The 12,605-nt window shown below is 36.8% G+C and overlaps 1 protein-coding gene and 1 pseudogene across 3 annotated transcripts in view; one reads left to right on the top strand and one right to left on the bottom strand.

The window, feature by feature from the left end:
* PDE4D (phosphodiesterase 4D, cAMP-specific) overlaps window positions 1–12,605 on the top strand; it is a 1,430,592-nt gene that overhangs the window by 857,297 nt on the left and 560,690 nt on the right. The gene's annotated exons all lie outside the window — the stretch shown is intronic.
* LOC105552349 lies at window positions 9,169–9,823 on the bottom strand (annotated as a pseudogene).

The raw sequence follows: 12,605 nt of genomic DNA, 5'->3' as shown, positions 1-12,605 counted from the left end.
AGAGAGGACAGTTGCACATGGTCTGGAGAATAATGGGAGATGAAGCTGGGAGTAATGCAGGGAACAGAAAATAGCAGGCCTTGCTATCCATGTTAAGAATTCTGGACTTCATTCCAACAAAAGGGAAAGCCTTTGGGTTTGTAGTATTTGGCTGTGCTGTAGAGAGTGTATTGGGGAAGGACAGTGCTGAAGGAAAGGAGACCAGCTGGGACATTGCTGCAATAATTCAGACCAGTCAGTACTCATGGCTTGGTCCAGCAGCAAGGGGAGAATGAAAAGTAAAGAGATTTAGGAAATAGCTACTTAGGAAATAGGTTCAACAGGACCTGGCATTTCAATATATATGACAGCAAGGAACAGGAAGACACTTGTGACAACTAGATGAACACTAGGCCATTCACTGAGTTTGGAGTCCAGCAAGAGGAGTGGGTTTGAGGGTGAAATTATGTGTTCTATTTGGGCTAGTCGAGTCTGAGAAGTCTGTGGTTGTCCAAGTAGAGATGTCCAATAAACTGTGGAAAATGCAACCCCTTATGCCTCTCTATTCTCATAAATACTTTTCATGCTTTTTCACAGCAGAGGCTAAAGCCAAACAACTTTTACAGTCATTGATTATTTCTATAGTGATCGGGCACTACTCTTGATGTCAGTTTAAGTGTTATGTGAATTTTAGAGTTGCAGAATTTTTCTGCACAAAATCCTAGAAAGCAACTTGGTTTACTCAATGAAACCTGCCTGCCAACTAACAAGACCTATTATCTTTCAGTTGGGGTTTTATTTCAACAATGGAAACTATGACAGAACTGGGATGGTCTAACCCCAATTTGAACACTCTATCCTCATTTTCATTAGGAATCACTTCCCTGTAATCATAAAACGTAAATATATTTACTATAGACGTGTTGTTTGGTGAAAGCAACACTAAAAATGAGTAGATGAATATAATAGCTAAAGGATAAAATAGGAGTTCCCATTTTTAAAAAGAAGGACTATGTTTACAACACAACTCTCCTTAATTCTATAGTGTTATTATAGCAGTGAATTTTCAAATAAAATGTTAAAATTGGAATGCTAGAAGTTTTCTTCTATCATATCAAATAAGTGGAAGTTCACCTGTTTGATGATTACATATTCAAGTGATAGTTCTCAAAAAGTAAATAAAAATCTCATATAAGTTACAAATCATTCTGCAAAGTTTTGCCTAATATTTTCTCCATAATTTTAAAGCTTCTGAAGTTATTTTACTTTTGAGAAGCCACAGATGGTCATAAAAATTAATATAAATTCAATAAATTTCAACTAGCCTTGAGGAATAAAGAGAGCAAGGATTGTCATCAACACAATTAAGAATGGCCAAATCCTATTAATGTTTTCAAAGTACCAAATTAGAAAAGTTAGGAAGCATGAATAATTTATTTCTGACAACATATCCTTTTTAATATCTGCATTACTGTGGTCTGCTAAGGAGACAAACCTACTCATGTGACATACCATGTGTAAATGTTTTCCTAATTAATAATTGGAAAGTTTCTGTGTGAAACACAAACTTTCTAATCATACATAATGTAGACTACAGGCAGACAGTTAGGAGTTGGTCAAAGCTGTCAAAGCTTCTTTTATGGAAATCTCTTTTCCTGTGATCTTTATCCTATTCCAGATACTCAGAACTCTTTTTCTCTATAGTACTTAGCTAACACAGTGTTTATCCTCACATCCTATCATAGCTTTTATATTAACCACTCAGCAAATATGTGTACATGCACATACACGCACACCCATACATATATATATTTAACCATCTAGAAACTATGTTAAATCTTCTGTAAACTTCAGATAAGCCTGCTTAAATTGGGGGTGGGTCTTATTGTAGCATACCAAATGGTTCATATACCAAGTATATATTTGTCATACTATGTGGAACAGTATTATATTTAAAACTGAGGTCTTATTTCATGTAGGTTGTACCAAATTTGTGGTGGTAAACATTGCATTTAGCTCATTCACAAAGAGTGCAGAAATACAGATTATCCATGTTTTTCTGTAGTGCCACTCAGTGTAATAGGTAAACAATACATCTCATATTAAAGAAAAAAGAGAGTCTTTTCAAAAGCTTGTAAGGGTCTGAATAAAGGTCTTGGAAATGTGTCATAACAGCTGAAATCGCAGAGATTTGAAAAAAAATGGGAGAAGTTAAATATTGCAGATGCATAGAGCTGAGACTTCTTCACTGGAAATTGGGTAGTTCCAACTTTCATGTTGAAAATCTTTAAAAGTAGCCAAAAGCTAATTTTTTAAATCACATATTACAGATAGAACTGCATGTGTATTTGATATATTCCATATTTGTGTATCCAAAATTAGCAAATCCATGGTATTTTTATTCTTTGTTTTAGATATTCTAATCATTTCATAGCACTTTCATTACACATCTGCCCAGATTTCATATTGCTAAATTTTAGACACTATTCTTTAAGTCTTGGAAGAGATCAACTTTTTCAGCACAACCCAGCCCAAACAATGTAGTGTTACTGTACTATATGAAGACAACACATGTGCTGGTCTTGTTCAGGCATTTACTGCATTTTTATTGAATGTCAAGTATGTGGCAGGCAAAGTCCATCTAGGGATTTTAGGATTTCCAGGACCTGCCATTTATAAACTTCCTGGAAGAAAAATTAACCCCCTCAAAATGGGTGTTGATCCAGTTTGCCTTTATCGCTCCTCTGATGCCTTTTAAAAACTATATTTACCCATCTTATGTCAATAAAAAGGATGTATTTATTATAAGTTATGGCAGATAGTATTTTATAGACAACTTTATAGCCCACATGTTAAAGGTAAAAGTGAAGAAATTATGCTACTTTGCTGTATTTTCCCAGTGATTTATGTAAGTATTTACTCCCGGCAGGAAAATGCTGTAACACTGTTGCTGACAACAGGGCCCAAATAAGTATCAGCTTGATGTTCTGTAATACCTATTATCTTATTTGTTTTTGCATAATCCCTAGGAGGTAAATATATAACACTTTGGTTTCATTAGCATCACAACAGATTATTATGCAAATCAACAGAATGAAATTAAAGTTATATTATCTAATTGAAAAAAGCCTTCACTTACATTTTCAAGCATTAGTTCTTATCCACTTTCAATCACCTGGGGAACTTTAAAAAATCTGATGCCTGGGCCAGACACCCAGAAAAATGACATCAGGCTTTCTGGGGACAGGACCCAGGTGACTGTGTTTTTCTAAATGTCTTTCATGACTCTGCTGCTTTAGAGGTTCACAGACTTCCACTTAAAGAACTGCTAGTTAAGAAATGGATCCATACTTGCTCTGACTCCCAGAGATATCACTTTTCACGTGTTCCTATCATTTAGAAAAAAATGATTTGAATCAGCTAGATACATGATAGAGGACCCCCCACTACACATACACACACACCCCAATCTAAGCACAAAATTATCTTGTTGTCCTCAATAGTTTGCATGGATAAGTAATGCAAAATAAGTATCATACCCAATATTAAGAAATTCTTAACAAGAAGCCCAAGTTTTCACCTTGTTTCCTATTTTTTCCTTCAGCCATCACATTCAAACCTGGCCCAAAGGTTTCTCACATTCTAGCCTCCATCACCACCACTATTGCTTTCACCTGGGCTTTTGGCAAGCTAGAAATTGCCAGACTTTCCTGACAACAGGCTCTGTAAGATTCAGTTTAAAGCGTACACTTTGGCTGGAGCTCTTCCTCCTAGCAAGAGACTGTGATATGTAAATCCACAACCTGAAATCTCATTGGCTCTCCATTGCCTACCAATAACCCCCAGTCCTCTACTCTGGAAGTCCTGGATGGTGTAACTCCATTGCACACAGGTTCATCCCTTGAGGGCTCTCGGTAATGGAGTACTTTCATGTGCATGCTATTCTGCTGCTCTTGTGGAAAGAGTCTTCAACCCCATTCTGTATACCCTGGACACTCACCTTGTGAGACACAGCTGAAACAGACCTCATTGTCTGGGACACTGTCCTTGGTTCTGTTGGAAGAATTAGCCACCAGATCCTTGAGGCTGTCTCAGGACTTTGGCTTCACCTTTACCATAACAATTGGAATGCAGGCAAAATAGTGTTTCCAGTTACTAAAATAAGACTATAGACCATATAATATGTTTGTTTTGTGCTTATTTAACTCACAGGGGAAAATACCCATATTTTTAAGACTCTGGATTTAAAAAATCTAGTTGATTAAAAGAGAATATTGTTGGCTTATCTGTTTGGTTTTGTTTTTTGGGGGGTTTCCAATACAATTGTGGAGCAAGAAAATCAGTCTCTGGAAAATATGTCTAAAATGCGAGAGAAGATTCCAACAAAATAAGTTAGATTTCAGTTAATATGTGAAAATCATTTCTTCATATATACAATGTTTATTTTACATGCATAATTTATGTAAATTATTGAATAAATAATACTTTTGGGTTTGGGTTTTAGGGGAGGTTTTAGGTTTGGGTTGCAGTGGCGGCTTTTCAGCTGATTCAAATATCTAGTTTTCAGAATACTCTGCCCACATGATTTTTAGATATGACTTGGCCCTAATTGCTGACTCAGATTTTCACATTTTAAAAAGCAATTGTGCATTTTCATATGCATTATCAAACAAGATTATAAGATTTTAAGGTAAGAAAGTAAAAGGGCATTCACTAATGATCATCAGAATCACCTACAAGGGCCAGTAAACCACACATTACCGGGCCTCTTCCCCCAAATTTCTAATTCTGTAGATCTCTGGTAAAGCCTCCAACTTTATATTTCTAATAAGTCCTCAAGTGACACCAATGCTGCTGGTCTGGAGACCACACTTTGAGAATCACTGCATTAAATTAACAATTTTATTGGTTGAGTTTTCACCACAATGTGCATATCTGTTGACTAACAATGAATAGCTTTGTTGTCGCCAAACACTGTAATGTTTCCAAATATCCATATATAGTCATAGGCCCAGAGAAACAAACCACATCTATATTAAGAGTGCTTTGTTGTTATCATTTGACCCCCACTTTAGTGTTTTTAATTACATCAATCCTGGAGAAAAATAACTGTTTTCTAATTTTGGCATTACAGATTTGCTAAGGCAATAGAAAATTCTCTTAAACCTTTAAATTTTTAGTCTTCTAGTAAATATAAGCGTATGAGTTCCAAGCAAATTCTGAGTTTTAAAAAATTTAATAAAATTGACAAATGTTTTCAATAAAATTGGAGAGGCTCATTTCCTTGTACAAATATTCTAAAAATACATGATAAAAGTTCTAAGTGCTATTTGTTGAAAGATCAGCAAAATAACTCTACAAGTATTTGTGGACATGTTATCTTTTATGTGATATTGGTTATAAACTTAAGTTATATGAAGACAGTGTGTTAGTTAAATTATGTTCTAGTCCTACCGTAAGGAAATAAAAACAGTAAGGCTCTTAGTGACTTTCTTCTGCACCACTGCAGTATTTGCTAACATGTTTTAATAATATGTAGTTGAGAATGATGAACTCTAGGCAGCAGGGTGACTTGGAGATACTAATGGAAATGCCCAGTCAAAAAGAACCTGGACTAGACTGAGCTCTGAAGACTCCAAATAACTTTCTGTTATCCCACCATCTTCTTAGATGGTCCAATCATGCTACACTCAGTCTAGGGCAGTGACCCTGAGGAATGGTATGTTTGGCAAAAAAGAAACCAAAGAAGGGTATTGCCATGCTTTAAGATTTTCCCACATCTTTTTCAGCATCTTGAATGGGGTTTCTGAAAGTCTGAGGAGTGAACTGTGACCAAAATTGCTGATATTTTGAGCTCAAAGAAACTGAAATTTTTAGGTAAGAATACTAAGACCAACTTAAAAAATATAGTATCAATGATTTACATTTCTTTAGCTGAGAATTTTCAGACCACTTTAATGCAAATCACATTGATTGATTCTCCAAACCACTCTATGAAGTGGGCAAAGTGATGGTCTCATTTTTCAAATGAGGACTAAGGTTTATTTAATCAAAGTGGTTAACTCTTCAAACATCTAGTAGAGGCTAGCCAGATACATTGGCTCACACCTGTAATCCCAACACTTTGGGAGGCTGAGGCAGGCAGATCACCTAACTGGAGTTCAAGACCAGCCTGGCCAACATAGTGAAACCCTATCTCTACTAAAAATACAGAAATTAGCTGGTCATGGTGGCGGCAGGTGCCTGTAATCCCAGCTACTTGGGAGGCTGAGGCAGGAGAATTGCTTGAACCCAGGAGGCAGAGGTTGCAGTGTGCTGAGATAGTGTCACGGCACTCTAGCCTGGGTGAGAATGAGATTCCATCTCAAAAATCAAAACAAAAAAATCTAGTAAGGGTCTATGTCTAGCACCTGCACTTCAAATATGTGTTTGTCATGACATCATTAGCCCAATTCAATTTTCTTTCATTAATTTGCTGAAATAAATATTTTTTGAGTTTATACTGTATACCAGGTGCTGCTGTAAGTGCTAGGAATATAACAAATCAAACAAATAAAAATCCATGACCTTTTGGAGCTTACATTTCAATAAGTATAGGCAAAATAATGGCCCCTGCAAAGAGTTCTACTGCCTAATCCCTGGACTATATGAACGTTACCTCACATGCAAAAAAGGATTTTGCAGATTTGATTAGGGGCACAGACCTGGAGATGTAGTGTCTATAATAGCCCGGTGGGCCCAATCTAATCGCACAAGTCCTTCTAAGCAAAGACTTTTCCCTGGTTATGTTAGAGAGATATGTGATAACAGAAGAAGGGTTAGAGAGATGCAACTTTGTTGGCTTTGGAAATGAAGGAAGGGAGCCAGGAGCCAAGGAATGTGGACAACTAGAAAGGTCAAGGAAGCAGATTCTCCCTTAGCCCATTCAGAAAGGAATGCAGTCTTGAAGACACCTTGATTTTAGCCCTTTGAGACCTGTGTTGGACTTCTGATCTACACAACTATAAAATGATACATTTTAATTGTTAAATCACTAAGTTTCTGATAATTTGTTACACCAGCAGTAGAAAACTACAGAAAAGATAGACAATATTCAAGAAAAATAAGTAAAAAATATATTATATGTTGGATAGTGGTAAGTGCTAAGGAAAAAAGGGAATGACATAGGAAGTATCAGTAGGGATGCAATTTTGAATAGCGTGGCCCTCCAGGTTGACCTTTGCATAGACTTGAAGGAGGTGAAGGGCAAGAACATTTCAGATGAAGGAAACAGGAGGCTAAAAGCTGAGACTAGGACAATGATCAGCCTGACTAGATTCTGAATATCACCGCTAAAAGGGCAGTTTCTACTTCAGAATACATGTACAAGCTTCCCCGGGAGTCATGTGTGATGATTTACAATAAAGTTTCAAAACTCCACAGATGACATTCTTACTTTTCTATAAGGAAACAGTCTTGCCCGGATAACATCATTTACTTTTTCATGTTTGCTGGAGAATTCATTAAGAAATTCAATACACCATATTCAAAGAAGATGAATTCTTACACTCACTTAAAATTTGGTCTAAGGCAAACAATTGAAGATGTTCAGACTGAGTCTTTTTGGACCATCTACTCAACATCATTATCAACCAACAGCTTATACCCCTTCAAAGGGATCTCAAATTATATTTGATCCTGAGTTGTTGCTATAATAAATTTAGAGCTGGAGAAAAATAGTCATTGTAATTATTTTATTATTAGAGACCGACTTACATATGCTGAATAAATAAAAACAAAATGAGAGTTAATTCTGTGCAAAATTCACCATCAATTTTGATGAAATTTCCTATTGATACTTCCAAGTACAGTAGACCTTTTGTATCCATGGATTCCACATCTGTGTATTCAATCCAAAATTGTTTTTTAATAATATGGTTGTGTATATACTGAACATGTACAGACTTTTCTTGTCATTCCCTAAACAATACAGCATAGTAACTATTGACATAACATTTACATTGTACTAGGTATAAGTAATCTGGAGATGATTTAAAGTATATTGATGTGTGTAGGTTATATACAAATACTATGTCATTTTATATAAGAAACTTGAACATCCATGGATTTTGATATCTGCAGGGAGTCCTGGAACCACTCCCCAAAGATCCCGAGGGACCACTGTAATCTAATTGAGGCCAAGTTTCATGGGTTTGTATCCTCTTAAGTACCTGGGGGGAAAAACTGTCTGATTTTTTTTTTTTTGAAGTTTTAGTATACTGTATATTTTAATTTTCGAAGAAAGGAAAACAGAAATTTTATGATCTATGTCAATAGAAGTGTTAATATAAAAAGCAAAGAAATGCCTAGGTAAATATTGGCCTGGTAATAAACATTCTGCAATGCTGCTTCATGGGAAATATGCTTTACCTTGCTACTCAAAATGTGATCCATGAACCAGCAGTATGAATATCACCTGGACTTGGTAGAAATTCTTGGACCCCACCCTGACCTAGTGACTCACATTTGCATTGCAGTAAGATCCCAGGTGATTCATATGTGTATTCAATATGAGAGGCACTGCACCGGGGCCATATCTGGGGCCCGCATGAAACACACCAAACATTGTATGTTCTTTACATCCTGACAAGTCCGTATGAACTCACATTATTCTGAATACAGTGCACTAGCATATCTATCATGTTTTGAAAAGCTATTTTCATCAAGGGAGCTTAGTATCTGGTGCTCAGGAGATACCTACAGAGAAGTAGACAGTGTTATGCTGTTGAGAATCTATCAAACCTTTTGGTCGTATAATGTTTTTATTTCAAAACCTTAAATTGGTCAACATATTTTTTAATATTTAATAGTTGAGGGATGAAGAGGACAGAAGTTTAATTAGTTCAAAGGAAGGTAAATTGGGAAGGAAACAAATTTTTTGTTGAATCCGAATTTTCAGAATGAAAGAAGACACCAGTGCCCTGTGGTTCAGTGCTAACACAGCTGTGATGTGACCCTTCAAAGGTCAATGCTTGTGCCCCCATTGCTGGCCATCCTTCTCCTGGTCAATGTTGATGTGTCATTGGCTGACTCTGTGTTGCTGGCTTGGTCTTGCTTTCACTGAACTTTGGCCTCCACAAAACTTCTAAGTAGCATTACTCCTACTTGTTAATCTTGGAAACACACAGGGTGAGTGAAATTCCATTTTCTTTCTTTTTTTTTTAATGATTAATAGATGATTTATTTAAGTAAGAATCCATATAGTCATCATTGCCAGACTTAATATGAGATGTTAAATGTTCCATCCAATTTTCCTTCCTGGATAAGTTTTTCTTTTCTATCCCTGTCAGTTTTGAAAACATAATACCAGAAGAAGAGGGGCCCAATTCCACACAAAGCTTCCAAGAGTGAGTTTTTAGGAGTGAGTCTGAAATTAGGATAGACATTTGCTGATCTCGAATCAAGGCAAGATCTTCAGTGAGCTCTTGGCGGTTAGGGTTGTTGTACTGAAGCAGGTAGTCTTGTTTCAACTGGGCTCTTATGGCCAACCGTTCAGCTTGCATCTGCCGGGCTTCCAGAGATATGTCATATTCGGCTGAGGGTCAAGGACAGAGTGGCGAGGTGCGACGGAGTATATTTTGGGAATGACATTTTGGTGACCCAGTGCACAACTGCCTGAAATTCCATTTTCATGTGACACTTTTGTATCTGTAACCATCAGGTCTGTTCCCTATGTTTTCTATTCCTTAAGTTGGCTACCATTATACTATCACATCGCTTTCCTTTTCTAGTGACTCCCCATTAGGCTAGCTCCTATCTCATAACCTTCTTTTGTAATTTAACGGCCCAAAGATGAGCAAATTCCAGAAATTCCTAAAGTAATTCAATTACTTCAGAGCATCATAGAGACTCTTTTTTTCATTGCCTCATCCTGGGGGTGATTTATCAATGAAAATGACTTTAGTTTGATAGACGCTGGCTGCCTCATCGTATCATTGTGACATCATGCACTTAACTAAAAGGGCTTGACTTAGGCATCATCTCCTTCTCTCTCAGCAGCTGCTCAGTTAGATGTTTTTGTTTTAACCAAAGGGCAGGACTTCAAATATGACCCTATTTAACTCCATCTGGTTATATTTAGGCCTTATGCTCTTTTTATATCCTGATTCTGTCATCCATTCTCTTAGCTGTCCTTCCCAGTTTGATGTAATATTATTTTCTCAAACTATACCCTTTTCCATAATAAAGATTGTCACTGCTCCCTCAGGCTTCCTTAAGCAAGCTTTATAATATGTCTGATAGAATCTCTGTTTCTGATTGTACTCAGTATAGATTTGTTTCCTGGCACACATGTATGTGTTCTTCAATATGTCACTTAATCACAGTGCCCCTTTTAGATTACAAACTCCTGTCACCAAGGGTTTTGTTCCCTCTTTTCAAAGCAGAACTTAAAAGAATTTTGCTTACCTTTACATCATTGACTTTAACTGTTCACATCATTGACTTTAACTGGATGATGGTTGACGACTGATGGCCAACTAACAAAAAAGGAGTTGAGGAATTGAGGTTTCGGATATAACAGAAGGATACTTAAGACTTTTAATGAATAAATAAACTAATTTTTCTTAGCAAAATGGTTCAGATAAAAGTAAGAGTGTGTCAGAGAAGGCTGTCATTGGTTTATTTGTTATATTCCTAGCTGATGGTGATTGTATGTTAGCCAAATATCTTGCATTTGATTTTAAAACAAATCAGAGGTAGATGACTCAGAAATGGTGACAATGAAATTATAGACAAGCCCCTTGCTACAGCAGCTCTTATTAATTAAATATCTGAGACAGAAGAATTAAAAGAGAAGAAAGTGGTATACAATTTGGAAGGCTGGCCATAAAAGTATTTCTTTCAGCTGGAGACACCTTACCTGCTTAAATATATAAAATTTTTGAAGAAATAAGAATAGATCTTATTTTACTTTGCAATGAAGGCTTGAAATATTTGAAAGTTCACTTTATTGCAATAGGATTAAGTACATCAAACTTCATTCTTATCTCTCTCAAATATTAGGAGTGTAACTTTCAACTGAACTTCTTTACCTGCTGTAATATACTCTACTACAGTGATATTTTAAAATGAATACTTTGCGAACGTAGTACTAGAATATGGATAGTGTTTTGAATATTTTAATAGCCTTACAGGATTAAAAAAAGGATCTTATAAAAAGTATGTGTAGTATCATTCAATTTTTACAAATTTATGCATTTGCTTATTCATATATGTAAATTGAAAATTTACATATAAGCTTATACTCAGAAAAAGATAAATGTTGTAAACACATTTGCACGCATGCACACACCATAACAACCACCATGCCGTTCAGTGATTATTTCAGGGTAAGTACAATTGCAGAAATTTTACATAGTCACGTTTTGCCTGTATTTTCTGTTACAAGCTTTTGTTTTGGCATAAGAAGAAAATAATCGGCCAGGCGCGGTGGCTCAAGCCTGTAATCCCTGCACTTTGGGAGGCCGAGACGGGCGGATCACGAGGTCAGGAGATCGAGACCATCCTGGCTAACGTGGTGAAACCCCGTCTCTACTAAAAATACAAAAAACTAGCCAGGCGCGGTGACCGGCGCCTGTAGTCCCGGCTACTCGGGAGGCTGAGGCAGGAGAATGGCGTAAACCCGGGAGGCGGAGCTTGCAGTGAGCTGAGATCTGGCCACTGCACTCCAGCCTGGGCGACAGAGCGAGATTCCGTCTCAAAAAAAAAAAAAAAAAAAGAAAAAGAAAATAAATTTAAAAATTTCCCAAAAACATTCTTTGCTATAGTCAAAAATTAAAATGAACAGTGTCTATCAATAGGAGAATGGCTATACAAACAAAAAAGGACAAATAAGAAATAAAATTGGCCAGGTATGGTGGCTCATGCCTGTAATCCCAGCACTTTGGGAGGCCAAGGCTGGTGGATTGTTTGAGCCCAGGAGTTTGAGACCAGCCTGGGCAATATGGCAAAACCCCATCTCTACAAAAAAATACAAAATAATTAGCCAAGCGTGGTGGCATGCGCATGTAGTCCCTAGCTACTAGAGTGGCTGAGGTGGGAGAATTGCTTGAGCCTGAGAGGTGGAGGTTGCAGTGAACAGAGATCACGCCACTGTACTCCAGCCAGGGAGAGAGAGCAAGACCCTGTCTCAAAAAAATAAAAAAATAAATAAAATTAAACAATGGGAAAAGATTCCTGTTGCCATTTTCAATGTTGATCAACATTCAAATTTTCTGTGGTTTTAGATAACAAGACATGTCAACCTCCTGAAACAGTCATTGATGTAAATAATAAGAATATATATGCATTTGACTTTACCTGAGTTTAAAAGTAGAGAGAAAACATGCATTGAAGCACGCATACAATTGTTTTCTAAACATATCCTTCAGTTTCAGTGTTTTTTAATCAAACCACCAGGAGAATGGTGCAGCAGACAATGCCAGTCCATGTCTCCCACTTCATGGTCCCTTAGTTGTCATTGATGGGTGACTGCAGAGAACCATAGGGATTTGAGGACCTAACAGAGATATGTTTTACATTGAGAGTGGACATAAGCTCCTCGTTGCCTCATTGTGGTTTGCACTTCAAGCTGCAGCGTATACTTT

The sequence above is a fragment of the Mandrillus leucophaeus genome, unplaced genomic scaffold (genome assembly GCF_000951045.1).
Source record: "Mandrillus leucophaeus isolate KB7577 unplaced genomic scaffold, Mleu.le_1.0 Scaffold1150, whole genome shotgun sequence".
Taxonomy (NCBI): domain Eukaryota; kingdom Metazoa; phylum Chordata; class Mammalia; order Primates; family Cercopithecidae; genus Mandrillus; species Mandrillus leucophaeus.
Note: the sequence above shows the minus strand (reverse complement) of the source record. Positions and strands in the feature narration are given on the sequence as shown.